Raw genomic sequence first — 18011 nt, 5'->3', positions numbered from 1 at the left:
GTCCACAACGAATGAGCGGATAAAAAGTTCGTAAACTTCGACACATCCTCGAGAAACGGGCAACGAGGGATGAATTTGAAATTGGCGATCGCAACTAGGATCCAAGGTCGCAAATTCTGGATTCCAGGATCGAGCAGCAGGTGCTGCATTGGCTCCATGAATATTGCACATCTGTATCGGTCAACGAGGATAGTATATCCTCGTGCAAGATTAAGTATGTACGTAAGACCTACTTAAACACTGTTTAGAGATACACGTAAATAGGATACACTGTTTTGTATGGAGTTTCGTTTCTGAGAAATGTCCACCATTAATTTAATTATTCTAACAAGGGAAGATCCCGAACCCGAAAATTCAAGAAATTCTGAAACTTTGTGAATATATATATGGGATTTCCTCCTGGTTACAGCGCAATTTTTGTTTGCTGCCCGAATTCACTCTAAGCGGGTGGAATTAACCCCTGAAAATTCGGCTATTTGCAGATTTTACTTTGTAACTCGCAATCTGTAAGAGATAGGGAAAAAGTTTCAAGACAAAGGTTACTTCTTTTAATTAGATCTATCATTTGGTGAAAAAATTATTTTACAGTTCACGAGTTATAACATAAAATCGGAAAATAACTGGATTTTCAACGGTCAATTACACCGCTGGAGTGAATTTGGGCAACGAACAAAAATTCCGTTGTAATGAGGAGGAAATTCCCTCCATATTCACAAAGTTTCAGAATTTTTCGAATTTCCGGGTTCGGGATGTTGCCTCGTAAGTAATTTATGGAATCGACTCGTCATTTAGATTTTTAATAAGGGAAACTCGTTGATTTTCGTTACGACACGCATGAAGGAATGCATATTTGTGTAGAGTTTAGAGTGATTAATATTAGTTTGGTAATATAATATAGAGTGATTATAATTAACTACTTAAGAAAATGTGTTACGCAAGATAGAGTCCAATAAGTTGGGAAGTCCTGGTCTACATAGTTCTATCTACTTCGATTCACCCTGTTTCTAGTGAAGAATATATATCACAAAAATTATTTGCAATGACACGCATCGTGGGATTGCTGCTTGTTTCATCTCTTACTTCAGCTTATATTATTATACAATATCTTCAACGTATTACGCCAATAGAATTTACAGTAATAAATTCTTCAACTGTAGTACTATTCTTCCAATATTTTCCATCCAAGAACCACGAAACAAATTTATATTATTTATTTAAAGAGTTTAACCGGACTACTCGCTCGATTGCTTAAGTACACACATAAGGAAGTTATTAAACTTTGATGCACCACATGCGTGAATACAAAAGATACAATCATTTTCTATATCAGCACCAGCACGCGTCCCCTAGGAAAATCCTGTCTTATTGCCTCGGAATCGACTTTCCAGTAGGTACATATCACACCCATACGGTGCATTTATTATGTAACTGCCACATCCTCGAGGAAGTACATGAAATATCTGATACCAACCAAGTCGTACGAGACTAGTATGTTCGAATTCCATAATAGCCTCGTGGCACCATGCCGGGCAGAATCAAAAGCTGTTACGTACTATCTGCCTTTATAGAGAGCATTCCACCTATCTGGTTCCTTGTCACGGTATCAAAAGGTCATTAATTCATTTGAATGCACAATATGTATCTAATAATGAGCACGATATACTCTATATGTATATTGTAGCATGGATCTTGAATCGTTGAACGTGAATGGGGAGAAAATTGTAGGAACTGATTTTCCAAATTCAAGGAAATCTTTATATTTTCTTATTACAATTTATATAATTGTGTAATATTTATATAATATTTTTATAATTCTGAAATTTTGGTTACTGTATTAGAGGGCATGTGCCTTGATAGACTGATATGATAGAAAGAAGATACAACAAGTTTTCAAGTCACAAAAATTTTGTGAACGTCGTTCAATGTATTAAGAATTCTAAATAACCCACAACCATTTCAGTAAACTGAAAATACTGTTTGTTAAAGTTCTGCTGTATCGAAGATGCGATTGTTAAATGGAAGTTGTGCTTGGTTGCGCCCGGAAGGCAGACACTGTTCTATCGGCACTCCGATAAATAATGTGGCTACGCTATTGGATCTAAATTATTGCGTATAATATCCAATAATATACACGTTAGCCGATAACAGAAGCGTTATCGAGCACCTTTCGATATACGATACGCAGGGAGGAGAACAAACCTACGTGGAAATTCGCATTGAATCTGTTTCCTGTCGCAGATTTGTTATAGGGTATCAAATCAAAGTTTCGAGCGCTTGACTAAGACTATTCGTGGTCATAATAAAATTACTATCGATCTAAATTTCTTAGCGATTAAGAAATGAGACAAGTTCAGTCTATAAATCTATAATATTGGTTAAAATGCAATTACTTGCGCTTATTGATTCAAGTGTATGTATTTACTTCGTAAAGTCACGTTCCTTTCGAAATACAATGTTCTCATCCTCGAAATTTCAGGAGCTACATACATTCTGCCAATTGTTTGAAACAGAAAGAAGAATCTAATCGTTATTTGTAGAGGTTGCGCGAATCACTATCGATTTCCGTTAGGCGTCACGTTGATCCGAGAAAAATTCGATCTGTGAAATTGGTTATAACGCGATTACCGTGGGAACACCCATAGGAATTAGTTTAAAATGCAAATCCCTGCCGTGGCATTACTATTCGATGTTTTATCCCGATTGCAGTGTAACGTTTCGCCACCGAATTGAATTTAGAATTAAACTGATTTCATATTACTTCGCATGCTAATTGGACACGCGACCGTAAGCTGAAACCGCCAATTGAAATTTCACACGCGACAGAGACTGTTACACGGAATTAGACAGTTCGTTTGACGGTTTGACGATGAGAAAGTGAAACGATCGAAAGGTGTTTCAGCGATGCCGCGTGTTTCTAGAAGTTCCTGTTACACTTTGATTTGTTTAATCGAATTGTGATGAAATTGAAGGATATTTAATCGTTGCTAATCGAATAGTGCCTGTTAAAGCTGCATTAATGAGCTTCCAACTTCCAATTTGCGAGTTGACGAATTGGAATCTTTCGCGCAATTTATAGATGCATTTAAATTATACCATAGAAAGTTCATATACGTGTACTTTCACAAAAGCAGAAGTCATTTTCAAATCTTCAGTGGCCTCACTTAAGTTTGCGTTTGTTTCACCCAATGGCCATACAATTAAATAAAACTGTATCGACGTATCTACAATTTTGACCTATGGTTGTACACAATAATATGAAAATTTATCCTATGTATTATAATGCACATTAGTTTTTATCATATGTATTATAATGCACATTAGTTTTTATCATATCTTTATAATGCACATTATATTAATAATTACAAAATTATATTGTCCGTATTAGAGTTTATTCATTCAAAGTGGAAGATATTTTGTTTGCAGAGATTTCAATGGTACACTCAATGAACACTCAATGTTAGTCAATGGAAGGGTACATTTTTATTCCACCCACTTTATTCTTCATCCCAGAATGCGTTTAACGAGGTGAACGGAGTGCACTTTTAATCAATCGTTTACCACGAGTATTGGCGACAGATAGGTACCTATAAAGGTTAAACACTGCTTGAGCTTATGATGTGGGAAATCACTGAATTATCCCAGAATTATAGCTATAACTATGTTATGTACGCCCATGCAAATCTCTGATAAATGGTCGGCGTAAAGTACCATTAATTTATCTCATTAACTGCATCTTCGTATTCACAGCACGATATATGAATGATTCACATGATAGGGAGAGCAATTTCGCATGTAATAATATCGTAAAAAATTGTAAGAAACCTAGTATTGTACTTCTAGGGAAGAAGTATTCCCTAGTATTCCCTTTGCAAATTAAATAACTTCTACACGAGCAACTGGTTTATATTTTCAATAGTTTTATAAATAATTGTGTGCACAAATTTCAGCTGTTATACTGTATACCGATATCTAGTCAAACTCGAATGGGTTAATGCGTGTATGACGATACTTTGGCTTCTAGTATCTGTTCATACTGAATCTTAATGGCACAAAGCATCTATATTGCAGCACATTGATGCAGCGCACGTATTGGCTGTTTGAAGTTGCAACAGCACCGAATTAAATTATTAAAGTGTATTCGAGCAATTTTATTGTGCGATTGGATTTAGTCGTGCCTGGAAATAAAAACAAATGCCAAAACGCAGCAGTTAGCTCGTCTTTTAAAAGGAGAAAGAAGTGAGACCAACTTTAAAAAAAAGTAACGATTATCAGTCTTAATAGTACCTAATCACGCCGTTCCAAATGATTCTAAGTTGGAAAATAAAATGGTACTAATGGGAAATCGAAGTCTGATTATTCATTGCTCCTTCTTCATTTGCAATAACTGTTAATATGAAAGATTAACTCTAATTACCGTTCGGCCAGTTAAAACTGCAGTGAATTAATTTTCTAGAATTCAATTGAGTCCTGTGAATGAATGTGCTTGATTTCTAAAGGATGTTGTAACTGTTAAAACAAGTAAACGAGATTTTATAAAATGTCCAATGCAGGTAATTATTTTAGCGAAGAATGGTATCTTTCAGATTCTACTTCACGTTCTAACCGGATATCCATTCCCGATCCAGCAGGACGTATAAAAGGACAAGTAGGAATATAACTTGCACTGCCAATTCTACATGAATCCTATACCCCAAAGAGTTCACTGTACCACATGAAACGGAATATTGGCACATATTCCGATATCTTTCTCGTTACTTAGTCTTACAAGGGTATAAAACTGATCATAGGAAGATCTTTTAAATTCAAGAGTCCACCAAGTATCTTTCCTAGTTAAGTTACACCTGTCGAAAATTGAAATTCTTTTAACTAAAAGAACAAAACATTTTTGAGGAATTTTTTTCTCTCGGCTTAGTATCGATAACAAACTTAAATAGATATGGCCTACGAAAGTATTCTATCCTATTTCCTTTGCATGCTTAAACTGTGCAAATATTAATATAGTTACAGTTAAGCGTATGGAAATTAAAAATAAATTATTTTCACTATTTTTTCCACCCCAAAATATATTGATGTTTTCCTTAAACTGACTCGAAATTTTAGAACTTTCCCCTTTAAGCTCCGCCATTTCTCCAAAAATTATTGAAATTAAATTTCCGTACGCTTAACTGTAATCTCCTTTTTTTCTCAGATGGACGCGACGTGAATAAACTGGGAAACCATCAGACCGTGTTCGAGGCGTCGCGCTCTACGGCGACCTCTATAACTTGATTAAAACTGTACATTTTGTCACACAAAAATTCTAAAATACTGTCCACTACGTGCACATTTAAACCCCATATCAATGACTTTCCTACGAAGTATGGATATCTAACATAAAATTGAAAAAAATTCCACTTTTTTCCGGGCTTCAAGGTGTTGTTCCCCCTTAAGGAACGGCGGGAAGAAAACTGATGGCATGAAGAAGCAGTGGTGTATAAAATAACGATTTGAACTGAAGATTATTTCAGGGCTAATGGGTTCTCAGAAATTATTTAGAAAATAATGTGGCAACAGTCTGATTCGTACAGATATACCACGAGGTATTACTGAAACGCTACTTCTTGCGTTCTCGTACGAACCAGCAAGCAAAAGGCACATCTTAGTTCCAGAACAATCCCGAGCAAGATTACGTGAGAATAAAGGAATTCATGGCGCAGCTCGAGGAGATGAAAGCAAACAAATTGGAAATGTAAACACTGGTTTTCCATGGTGCAGAGCAACTGGTTATTGTGATTCATGAAGCGTCTACTGTCAACAGTATCGCGCGGCAGATTTAATCTACGTTTTAACGCGGTGTACCCCGCCTCATGAACATTAAAGGAGCAAGGGCGCGTAACTCATCCTCGGGGAACTTGTCTGTGAAGAATATTCCACCCAGTGATTGTCATTTCATTTATCTTCCAGAGTAATTCGTTGGCGTTCAACCAACTTAATCCTTCCATTTGTAAAAATCTGTTATGAGAATACTGTGCAATTGTAACTATTATTTACAGTGCAAATTAAAAGTGCAATCGGTACGACTACAATACATTTTCATCAGTATTTCCTTGGGTACCGTGTACATCTATCGCTATTTATGTTTATGCAACATATATGCAAAATATAAAGTTAGTCATCCAAAGTTGAAACCTGAAATATTTGTGTAAAAAGGTAATGAATGCCTAAAGTGCTTATATTTATAAATATTTGTTTTTTTACTTGTGATTTTCTTTGACATCTGATTTCCTTACCACAAGCTTTACGTTATTTTATGAATTAAATATTACCTAGAACCCTATACACATCGCAATAATATATTAAATTGACAAATACCACCATAAATAAATATAATATTTCTCGACCATACTTTTATCTCTGCTCACCATACTTCCAACTCATATTGCTCAAAACTCATTTCGACTTTTCCCCTGCACAACGAAACAAGGCGTGCAACTAATTTAGGAACTCTTACCCGCCATTGTATAACTAAAAAAAACTTCTTTCGAACTCTTTAATACGTGCTAATAATACTCAACACCATCAACGTCTCCGATGTAATTTCTTTCACGAGTTTTAAACGATTTGCTTCTTTCACCACCACCCCTCGAGCGGACGCCTAACGTGAAATTAATTGACGCTCTTGCACTTTTAAAATTTCACCTTAAAAGCATTGAACTATCTTTCCCGTGGCAGCTGTCCGTAATTACCGCAACAAACGCGAACTTCTAATTCTGTCGTATCGCTTCCGTTGCACTTTTATGGTAATCTGCAGCGGGTGATTAAACCGCTGCATTATCAACCGGTGGGTGTTAAAGTAAACACTGCTCGTTCGTGTTGATTACAACGTGCCGTTCAAGGCATAATTTCCGTTAATGCGTTATTTGGGTTAGACCACGTAGAACACGCTAACACCTGCGGCCGCAGTTAGGAATGAGAAAACAACGGGCACGGTCGCCAGCTGAGTCAGCAGTTCCGTGTAATTAAATCCATTTTCGGGATTCTTCGGCCACGGAAACGAAAAAAAGCTGCTGATCACAGAGCAACATGCTAAGTGAGAGTAAATACGAATTATGGAGGAATAATTTTTTATCATGAGAATATATCTGTGTTTTTGCAAATCGATTTTACACCTTGGATGGCGAACGGTGGATAACGTAATCCACTTAGAATTTTAGTAATTAATCTGTGGCGTTAGGAACGCTGTGTCACTTTAATAATCTTGATGTAGATGCAAAAATTTATAAATCTTAATTCTCTGCATTTTATTGCATCATGCCGCACGTTAGCAACCATTAAATTTATATACAGATTGGTGTTTCAATCCCGTTTCTCGGAGGTCAAATAAATCGATAGAAAATTGTCGAAAATCGGGTCATGGGTGTAACTATACTATAGCAGCTCTGTATTTTGCATACATGCATCTATTATTCGAGGGAGCTTGGATGCCCCGATCATCATGAGGTGAAATGAAAACATTCCTGCTGCGATTAAAGTCAGACTTCGAATATTTCCTCACGTAAAGAAGCTTACTGTAATGCATTTCTTCACGAATGCATTCATTGGAGGCTCTGAACTATTTTCTGTGGTAGAAAAACATTTCTAACAACTCTTACTGAAAGTGTGTTCTTTCAAAACAATTTGAAACACATATTCAGTTGTTTATAATACGAAATTTTCTGCATTTGGTTATGATACGAAATTTTATACAGTAGCGGACAAAATAGTTACCACTTTTTCAATTTGCTTCATTTTTGTTATTTTTTAACTTCAACTTGGAGCTGGTGTATGTGTTTAATATACATATTCTGATGGATAATTGAAAGCTGTATAAAACCCAGTCAAATTTATGTAATCAACAAAAAAAAATTATGACATTGAACGGGACAACACATTTTTTGGGGCCGACAAAGGAGTTACCACTTCAGGTATTCTTTTAGGCCATCCTAAAATCAGAATGTGCCCTCGCCAAATATTAGATTTTTTATTGCTTTTCAAAAGTGGTAACTTTTTAACAACTTTAAAGGTGTGTTATGTAGGGATTTTGTTTATTGATATATATTGATATCCGTGCTCCTGATGTTAAATGGCAGAGGAAAATCAATCCCAGCTTCATTTCTATTTTCTATCGTTCCCCCATCCACCCACTTACCCAACTTGCAGCAACCACGCCACGAAATTTGCGATGTTAAATGTAGCATCACGAAATGTCGAATAGAAATTTCAACACGTTACTCAGGCAATCTCGTTTAACTCCCACCCCACGCGTCTCTAGGCATATTTGAACGTTTGCTAACGTTTCACGAAGCCCTTTTATGCTCGCCAGCACCTCCACACCAGAGACGGGCAGAATGTTTGTTTATATCAAATTTCTAATTACGAATAAGAGTTAAATAAATTACTCAGCATGTGCCGAATAAAGTTGACCCGGGTTAACTTTATAATAATGAATACAAAAATTACATTTAAACAAATTAACTTTCTTCGTCGAATAATCTGAAGTTAAAGTAACTTTTATTTGACCCGTTATTTAAATAATTTTTTATTTCAGCTTGGTGTTGAAATTGATCGGAGTTTGAAATTTTGTTACGTTCCTCTCTGCTCCAGCACCTCACTGAAATATACCAAGTTTCAATTCCTTGAGGAGGTATTCCAAATTACATTTATCGACAAGGACCAGGACCCTATACACTCGGGACAGAAAAATGCATGGGATGTTCCGCGTACTTTATACCTTGTCTGTGGTTGCATTCAAGGGAATTATGTACCTACATAACGGAATCAAGAGTTCGAGGATGTATGTACATTCGCTTTCGAATGTTACGCGAGCATAATTGCCGCAACTGTGTATTCGATGCTGATGGTTCATAGTTCTTTTCTACTGCAAGCGTCCCATCTCACCCTGCGCTTGACACAAGTTGGACAGATTCAAGCTGCTTGCGAAATGTGCATTCTGAATATAATTCTAATTGGTCAAAGCACGAGCTTTATCGCATTGGAGATCGAGGTGTTTTGATAGTTTGATTGTTGAATGAAAAATGGGGAACAGAAATTTCATTGAAATGAATATGGTGCCTGTTGAAATCTATACAGCTGTGTAAGGTAATTACACGCGAGGTAATTCTGGGGACTGAAGAATGAGGCTCTTTAAGGCGAGCCTCGGGTATATTCGAAGATTTGAACAGTTTCCAAGTCGGAACGCTACATTCTGATGTAAATGAGTTTTAGTCTGAGGCCAGTTTACGGTAAATTAACCAACGACACCACCCCCACCTTTGTGCGGGATCTCGACGGTTATGGTGTACTTTTCCTTCTGAATATTCACTTGCACCTTGCGCGCCTGCGTTTTAATTCCCACTATCCGGTCACGTAAATAGTTGGATGGCGTAGTGAAACATATTTAATTGTTTCATGTATACAGAAATAATACAGAGCCCATATTAGTGTTAAGGCAATTAAATCTTATGATTTCAAACGATGTTCCGTCGAAGAGTGAAGAACACCTGTTAACTCAGAATTCGTAAACAAATTTCGATAATCAGGGGAGTGCTTAGAAGGAAAGTTAGGCAACCCGGCAATTCAGAAAATTATTTGCAACGGTGTGTGGAAGTAGATATTTTTTTAGGTACCGTAGTGCGGTTTTAGGGGGTGAAATCACCCATTGGACAAAATTCAGAATTTTCTTTTCCGTGGAATACCTATATCATAATTTAAACGGTAATGCTGCTTTTCATTATAAATCGACCTGGCCAGCGTCGCAACTGAAACTTGCTGCACTCGCACCAGATTCACCGTGCAGCTACATGTCCTCCTGACTGCAATATTTTGTTATTGTGGCACAGACATGAGTGAATTATGTATCCACGGCTCCCTCTTTATTACGTGCTCACCCTGGGAAACATCCAGCAATAGCGGTAGAATTGCTAACAACTTCGCTACACGTGTTTCCTGGCCTCGAAATTGTAACCACTGTGGATATATTAATTAGAACATACAAACACGAGCTGGGTGTCCCTCGGAATGCAACTGGAGTGTCAATATTCCGTGGAAATAATTCTTACGATATAGGTACCGCTTAATATCACTTACACGATGCAATGTTTTTGCGCAATGCACAGGGAATGAAGTTTTGATCGATGTCGGGTGAATGGAAAAGAATCGACGTTTAAAAAGAACGCCCCTCTGGTCTGCAACCGCTGCATGGGTCGAGTGAAATTGTTGAAAAGATCGAATTGGAATGGAAATCGGATTTTATGCCTCTGTAGACCTCTTAAATATCAGTATTTCGCTCCATTTTTTTTTTTTTAAGGCAGGCGTGTAACTCCCTGTGAAATTTGTATGCAATGCCTCTGGGCCGGCAATTTATATGCTAAATTGAGGTAGAAGGTTGCACTTGATTTTATTTGCGACGTGATTTCGGCGATGTAATAGCAATACACGAGTTACAATTGAGAACGGTAATTTTTAAGCTTTCGGGGAAGCGCGCTGGAAATTTTGCAAATTTTTCAAATATAATTCCAGCTCGAGCACGTTGTTTGACCGCAACTTTAAATTGCACGTCGTCGTGTTTATGGGGCTGTAAACGAACTTTATCTTTGTGAAATCTACATTATCTACTTGCTGCTGTGAAAAACAATGTACATTGTAAACAGAGGAAAGTTAACATTACACATGACAGAATAATTCATATATAAAATGCATACGTAATTCCGGTATCATTATTCTTTATATCTCTTTAAAATAATCAATGATATTCTGCCACGAATAGAGCAGATGCAAAGGAAAATTAGCTCCAATATTTCTATGTGACATAATCCCTCTCGCACCCTTCTTTTTATATACGCGCTACTTCGTTCATCGAAAATATGATGTTTACATTTAAAAATATTTTGCTCAATTTTAAAAACAATATTTGAATACATATTTGTTTGTAGATTCTACAGTCCTTATACGTTTGATACTATGCTGAAATGTTTGTGAAACATTTTCGTCCCGTTTGCAGGCTTTCAGTGCGTCTTAAAATGAGATCCACTTAGAAAGGATTTAACCCAAAACTTTCTTCCTTATTCAATGTTGTTATTTTAGTTTTCATATCCCCGTTTCAGTGAGCAGCATAAACCAGGACTTACCATTTTCGATTATCGCCCTCCTGTCGTAAAGTGGCCTCTGTTTTGCAAGCATTACCCCGAGTCCGAATGAAAAAGTGAACTACAGGTTGAAAGCTTCTTCAAGATGGTTTGCCTGCACACACAGATACGAGCATGTCAATTATGAAGTCGTGTCTAAATTTTAGTATTAATAAAAATATTTCACGTAGAATGTAGTTAAATGGGTGTAGTAACTTGTAATTATTACACTGTAAACGTGAGCTTGTGATCAACATTTTTACATTTGTTTTCTAGAATGCAATAAACGAACAGCTACAATTGCCAAAAATTACCATTTAATTGAATGTACTCGCGAATAATTATAATACTTCATGGGTTATTAAATTCTATAAGGGTAAATAACATTAAAGTATCTGACTTCTAGTTATACCAAACTCCTTACACACGGAGTACACAATTCTTCAGCTTCTTAGCTAAATATATTATCTCTACTATTATGATATTTAATATTGTAATATTTATTACTATCCGTGATTTTTAAAATTCACTATGCTCAAATTTGTTTCCACTATTTTCTATTCATTTATACTTATACTGTGCAAAGTCCCTTAAATCAATATTTGAAACTGATACGTTTGATTAATATTTTGAGCTTGCTATTTTGACAACGGCCCCGTAAAAGAAAAAATTGTTGCGTCAGTTTTATTTACGTCGCCGATAAGAAGAATTTCCTCGTCTTTTACTACCGCACGTCTGTCAGTATCAGAGACAACGAGGACTTACTTTACGACGCGCACGTGACTTTTTCTTTGCGTTTACAAGTCACAATCTCCAAGTATCTTTTTGTAACAATTCTACGGTATACGTATGTGACCAAGAGAACTCGAAAATACTAATTAGGACTCGAATGGCTTGGAGTTTCGTTCTATCTGTCAGTAGCGATGGAAGTATCGAAAGTCCATGAGAACACTGGATTCCAGACCGACATTAATTTCAAGATTGCAAGGATTCTTCCACCTTTAGCTATGCTCTTATAAAAATATCTTGATGAGTAGAATTTGAGGCTTCAGTTACAGTTAAATTAGTTTCAAAGATCAAACTCTAGTAAATATAAAAAGAAAATAGAATTATCATTTTTGTCCTCTGCGATCATTAATTTCGTTTTGACATGCGAAATGTAAACGTGAGCAACGTTTGAGCTCCCACAGACCTACATACAACGAATTGTTAATTCTGCATAAATCAGCACATATATCTTTGCAACTATCAAATACAATCCCGCAGGGACGTTACGCTTCAATTAATCTAAATTGATTTGCACATGAATGCATAAGATGTTTTTAATGTAATAATAAATGAAATATGATACTGTTTATATTCAGGCACAAATACATTTATGATGAAAATAAAGGGCGCGCTCAATTTAATGTTTTTAACATAAAGTGTGCATCGAAAACAAAATAATAACGCTATTAACCAGAATTTTTATTTCAGTTGTATCGTTTTCACTCCTGCAATAGGATTGAGAATTTCGTTTCGTTTCTGTTTCTGTTTCGAGAAAATATTTCGTTCTTTTCGTTTACCGTTTCCGTTTCTGTTCCGTTCGGGGCCCTGAATATCAAAGTGGTATATAAAATTTGATGTCAGAATTATTCATGTACACATGCATAAACATTAATCTTAAACTAACATTTGACTACCACATATAAGTAAACAAAAGCCACTTCGGGTGGAATAAGTTTGAGTAAAGCATATGTAAGTAGTATGCAGCCAAATATATCAGACCAAGTGGAAGCGGATTGCCTTTGGTCAGAAGTCTGTCTGAACCAAGCTCTGTCTTCAATGACCTGTATGTATGATTCAGTAACTCTGCATACGTGTATTACTCCAGAAATAGTTTCGAGTAAAAATTGTTGAAAACAATATAAATTTTAGTCTCCTTCTCTCCTCCTCAAATAGCAACGTAGTTTAGAAACCTAATTATTACTTTTACATACAGAAATCACGAATATTGATTCACATTTAAATTAGCACAGCAAGAAAATTAATTTATATTAATTCATTACAAAACTTCTGTATTCTTATCCAAACAGTGACAAAAAGAGAATATAACTTTACATGTAATCTTATAACAAAGAGAAACGATGCTTCTTTCGATTCAAGGATGAATTTTACATCGCCTACAGTTAATTTTCTTCGTGCAGCTTCTTCAAGGTTATACTTCTATTGTACTATAGTATAGTGTATAGTGCTTCTATAGTGTGTACGTTTGCAGAGATAGAGCTCGTTGTTTGCTTTTCTATCTCTGCCATTCTTGTCTTACCTCTCCTTGAAGAAAGTTTTCTCAGTTACGCTTCGCTGGCTCCACTCGTGCAGTTTCACGTGTGCCACGGAAAAGTACAAATAGCGAGCAGCGGTGGATGAAAAGTAATGTCCAATTGAAAGTATTGTGTGTTTCGTTAGCTGCGTAAAGTACCCTAATTCTGTCGAAACATTTCTGCAATAATTTCGCTGAATTTAGTTCCCGCTGTTAAATTAGCTCAGTTCAGTGTACACTCGTGATAGGAGTAGATTTACAATAGACTTTACTTGTCATTGCACGACACACTCGCTGTCATCCCCAGAATGTGCACTTCAGTCAATCGTGACATGACCAGTAATTTCGCCCCGCTTTGAGCAAGCTTACATACTGTCGACTTACCAGCTTGAAAGCAGCAAGCAAAAACAGGTTAACAAAGCTATACAATGTCTAAGGGTTTACTACTAAAGGGAATAAATTGGCGACCCTATTTCAACAGAAAAGAATATTTTGTTCAATTCTAACCCAAGCTAGTTTCAACTCAATTCTTTTATAAGACTGAAGCCTCATAACTTGACCAATGAAACATTAAGACATTAAAAATCACTTTTCTACCTTGGTGTGCATGATTTTAACATCAAGTTTAAAAATAAATACCGTTACTCTGAAAATTAAACATACATACAATGTTATGCTTCGATTAAATAATGGGAATTTATATAGCTATAACATATAAGTGCTATCTGTTCTTTAGAAACAAAATTATATTTAAATTGAATTTAAATAATTAATTATATCTTTCACAGCAACCTTAGAAGTAAAAATCAAGATCTGAATTCCCAAATTGTCAAGGGAAGCGACCAATGCCTCGTATATTTTACCGTCTCCTTTTAGGGGTAGATGATTTTTCACCCCACTCAAAAGTCACTTTTCAGGGGTACGTGGTTACCAGCTTTACGAGAAGAATTTGGGTTGCACGCCGAGATTCCCGAAAATGTAGAAAAGCGATGCCACAAAGTAGGAAAAGTATTCTAGGAACGTGGCCACCCTTTTCTTGGATAAGTTTCGGGGACTTAACACACTAAACCGGTATATCTCATTTTCAGGAATTTTCTGAAGGCATTCTTCGGTGGGCTTAAAAACTCGTAACTTCTGATTTGCTCGTTTGCATTCTTAAAAGCACATACTATGGAAATATGCAGGGAAAATATCGGTGTTCAAAAAATTTTACCTGGGATAGGTAACTCCTAAATCGAACGCAACGTAATTAACTATATGAACACAAGTAACGATAGTTAAAGACAGTTTAAAGTATGAATAGCACCTAATAAAAATAGAACAATTTAATCAAGTACTATGTTCTACTTTCTAGGTCACTTAAGAGGTCATTCTACTTTGATCGGCAGAAAAATGAAGCTATATTTAATGATTATTTTCTCAATAAGTACAACATACAATGAAATAAATCTTTTTGTAATTTATTAAACTACTCTTATATTATACAAACAAAATTTAAAAAGATTTTTTTTAATTTGTTTCATATGTTTTATTATAGCGTCAATGTGACACCTAAAAAAAAGAGGTATGTTCGTGGTGTAGGCGATTTCCCGGCTCGAATATTTCAACGTCATCGAATATTAAAGATTCGACGGTTTTAACTCGCCAAGAACAGCTCCCTCTTAATCAATAAACCAGTTGCCTTGAAGGACATGGAAATATGAGAACGTTAAAATTAGATATGCCTTTACTCAAATAAAATATAGATTCGTTCCTACTGTCGCGATCTGAACTACTAAATTCAACGGCCAAGCCATTTCTGTATTTATAAAACGAGTATTTTTCGCTCTGACATCTACACTGGGGTTTAAAAATTTATGTACCTGAATTTATATGGTAGAACCGCGATGGGAAGATATAAAAAGATTTCCTAGTTTACTTTCGTGGATTTATGTCGTTTAGACAAATGCATCAGCGGAAAGGTCAGTTATTTTAGATAAATATACAATTTAGATACCTGATTACATCACTTGAATGAGCCATTCCATCTAACGTTATCGACGAAATAAGTAACAAGAAATTTTACATTTTTACTTCATTTAATACAATTAGGAGAGTCGAATGCATTAGATAATTTCTAATACAATGGCTTTCTTGAGACGAATAGAGAAACGTGACCCAATATCCAATGGCTGGCTTCATGTCTGATAATCATCGTTCCAATTCTGATTATCGATTTGTTGTGAATATGTACCTCGTATCTATTTGAACAATAAATCTCGTGTTCAAATGATTAAACGTTAATGTCACTTCGCGTGTATCGCCCTTTCAAATCTTCATTGTGTCGCACCTAACAATGCAATTTATTAGCATCGACATCGTCGTTACGGTGCAACTTCCTGTAAACTTGTCGAGGGAAGGTAATTTAATATATGGTGAACTTACAGTGGACAAGGGAAAATAAAGCCTGTTAACGAGGCGAGATGACTTAACTAACAATAAGTAACCACTTGCAAATTTCTGCACATAGGGCACCACGAAACTTTGAATAATTATTCATGTATAAACGTAATAAATATAGTGATAGACCGTGTGTAACATTCGCTGTAAACAAAATGGGCTAAGTGGCTTGTATTTAATCATTTTTAAACACGATGGAGGCGGTTCCGGTTGAAAAGTGACTAATTAAAAGGTTAAAATTGATTAGGGAAATGAAAAAATATGATTAGGGAAAATCGAAAAGATTTATATACAAAGAAGGTTATATCAATTCAGAGTTATGTTGACGGAATGAACTGTGATTCATCTTTATCGATTATGATTAAAAAAAATTCGATGGGAAGTGGGCTACAATTTTGCAATATGCAAAATACGTAGTTTCATTTAAGAGAAACTATTACTAATCAATAAACTTATTGATCTTCAAGCCTCCGGCATGTCTTCACACACGAACCATAAAACAATAAGTTTACCCGAAAAATATTATACATTCCCTACAGTAATTTCACATTTGTTTTCACAAACTTACAATTGCACACACGTTTTGCAACACCAATGAATTATTTGTAAGAGAGACGGCAAGAGAAACACGAAATGTATGACGTAACTTCTCTGCAATCCACGTCGGTATAAAATCTTTCCAAATAATACACATTAAAGTGTACACAATCTTATCCGAAGATGAAAGTAGGTCATAAGGAGCCGGCGATAAATCATTTCGTGCTAAGAGTGCTTCCAATCAGTGGGCGGAGCAATTAATTACGAAATCGTTTCGTTTCGGAGCTTCGACGAAACTTGCACCAGCGATTTCTGCTCCAAGGGTAGCGAAGCCTCGTTAACTGGAGAAGAGTAGTCGCGAACGAAGGTGTCTATCATTCGTTCACGCCATTCTGAAACCGCCGAGAAATGCTTAAAGGATCACGGGGTGAAGGGAGAGAGGAGGGGTGAGGTGTCATTTATTCAAAGCTCGAGAGCACGGGGTTGAGAGCAGGAAAATGAGAATCCTGCTGTCATGTCGGACATTATTACGATTATGCTGGCACGACGTATTAACTGTCTATTGGGACTGTTCCTACACAAAACTCAGACAGAAGTAAGTCATAAAAATCAACGAAAATATCAATGAATAGATACGAAACACCCAGTTTACTAGGGACGCTGTTGGAACTTTATACACCATGCGTTACATCGACAAGAAAAACGAATCTGGAAATGCGAACTGACCACGTAATGTTTTTTCTGGGTATCACATGTCGCGGTGCTGACAGAATGCTTCCAAAATCGCAGTGTGAAGCTCTGCTAGGGAGGTGGCTTTTATGAAGAATGAAGTCAGCGAGTTTTGCAGAGTGATATCGCGCTGTCACGTGTTACCGGCGTCATGCTATACGTTGCTATGGGAAAAAACGAATCTGAAAATTCAAAACCAACAGGAGAAACATTGTTCTTTCACGTGCTGTATTTTGTAACAACGATGGAGTTCTTGAAAAATGAAATATCTACATTGATGTTGTGTTTCCTTTTCGCGGTTAGTTTGGATTATCGGAACATTTTATGATACTACAGACTGAAGAGAAAAGCACACAAGCAAATACTAAAGGAAGTGTTTCTACATGAAGAAATAAGTAAAAAATATGAAATGACATTTTCTCTTGCGAGACTTCATTCTCCAAGATATCATTTGTGAAAATTCGTATCGTTGAAATTGGTAGACTGCAACAGTACATATAGTGGAAATGTAAAAATGAAAGAATCCTTGTGCAAAAATAGGCCGAAATTGTACAGTTTTTTTCGAACATGCCTTATTTTTCAAGAAACCAGTGAAAATTCAATTCTATTTCTTAAAAACAATGCCGCGATTTAAAAACGAGTATTCTACAATTTCCACTTGTTTTTGCAGGTTCAGTCACGTGTATACGCACTTAACAATTATTCCAAGTAATTGTTCTTGAAAGCGAAGCTCCAAATGAAAAAATATTTTTCCATATTTTTGACACGTATTTTCCGGCAGAATTTCTACTTTTATCAACAGTTTGGTGACACCCTGTACATTCGGGGTTGACGTTCACATGCAGATTCCGATGATAAGGAGCAAT

General features: G+C 36.1%; 1 protein-coding gene across 3 annotated transcripts in view; it reads right to left on the bottom strand.

The window, feature by feature from the left end:
* The window catches only part of LOC143369348 (putative G-protein coupled receptor No18), an 87055-nt gene that overhangs the window by 31807 nt on the left and 37237 nt on the right, over nucleotides 1–18011 (bottom strand). For 2 of the 3 annotated variants that reach the window (XM_076813170.1, XM_076813169.1), the window contains exon 2: nucleotides 11145–11256. The exons of the other annotated variant lie outside the window; for it this stretch is intronic. The gene's annotated coding sequence lies outside the window, so the exon portion shown is untranslated. The remainder of the gene's footprint in view (nucleotides 1–11144; nucleotides 11257–18011) is intronic. 3 annotated transcript variants of the gene reach the window in all.

This window comes from Andrena cerasifolii, chromosome 5 (assembly GCF_050908995.1).
Source record: "Andrena cerasifolii isolate SP2316 chromosome 5, iyAndCera1_principal, whole genome shotgun sequence".
Taxonomy (NCBI): domain Eukaryota; kingdom Metazoa; phylum Arthropoda; class Insecta; order Hymenoptera; family Andrenidae; genus Andrena; species Andrena cerasifolii.
This window is presented reverse-complemented; position numbering and strand designations above follow the sequence as displayed.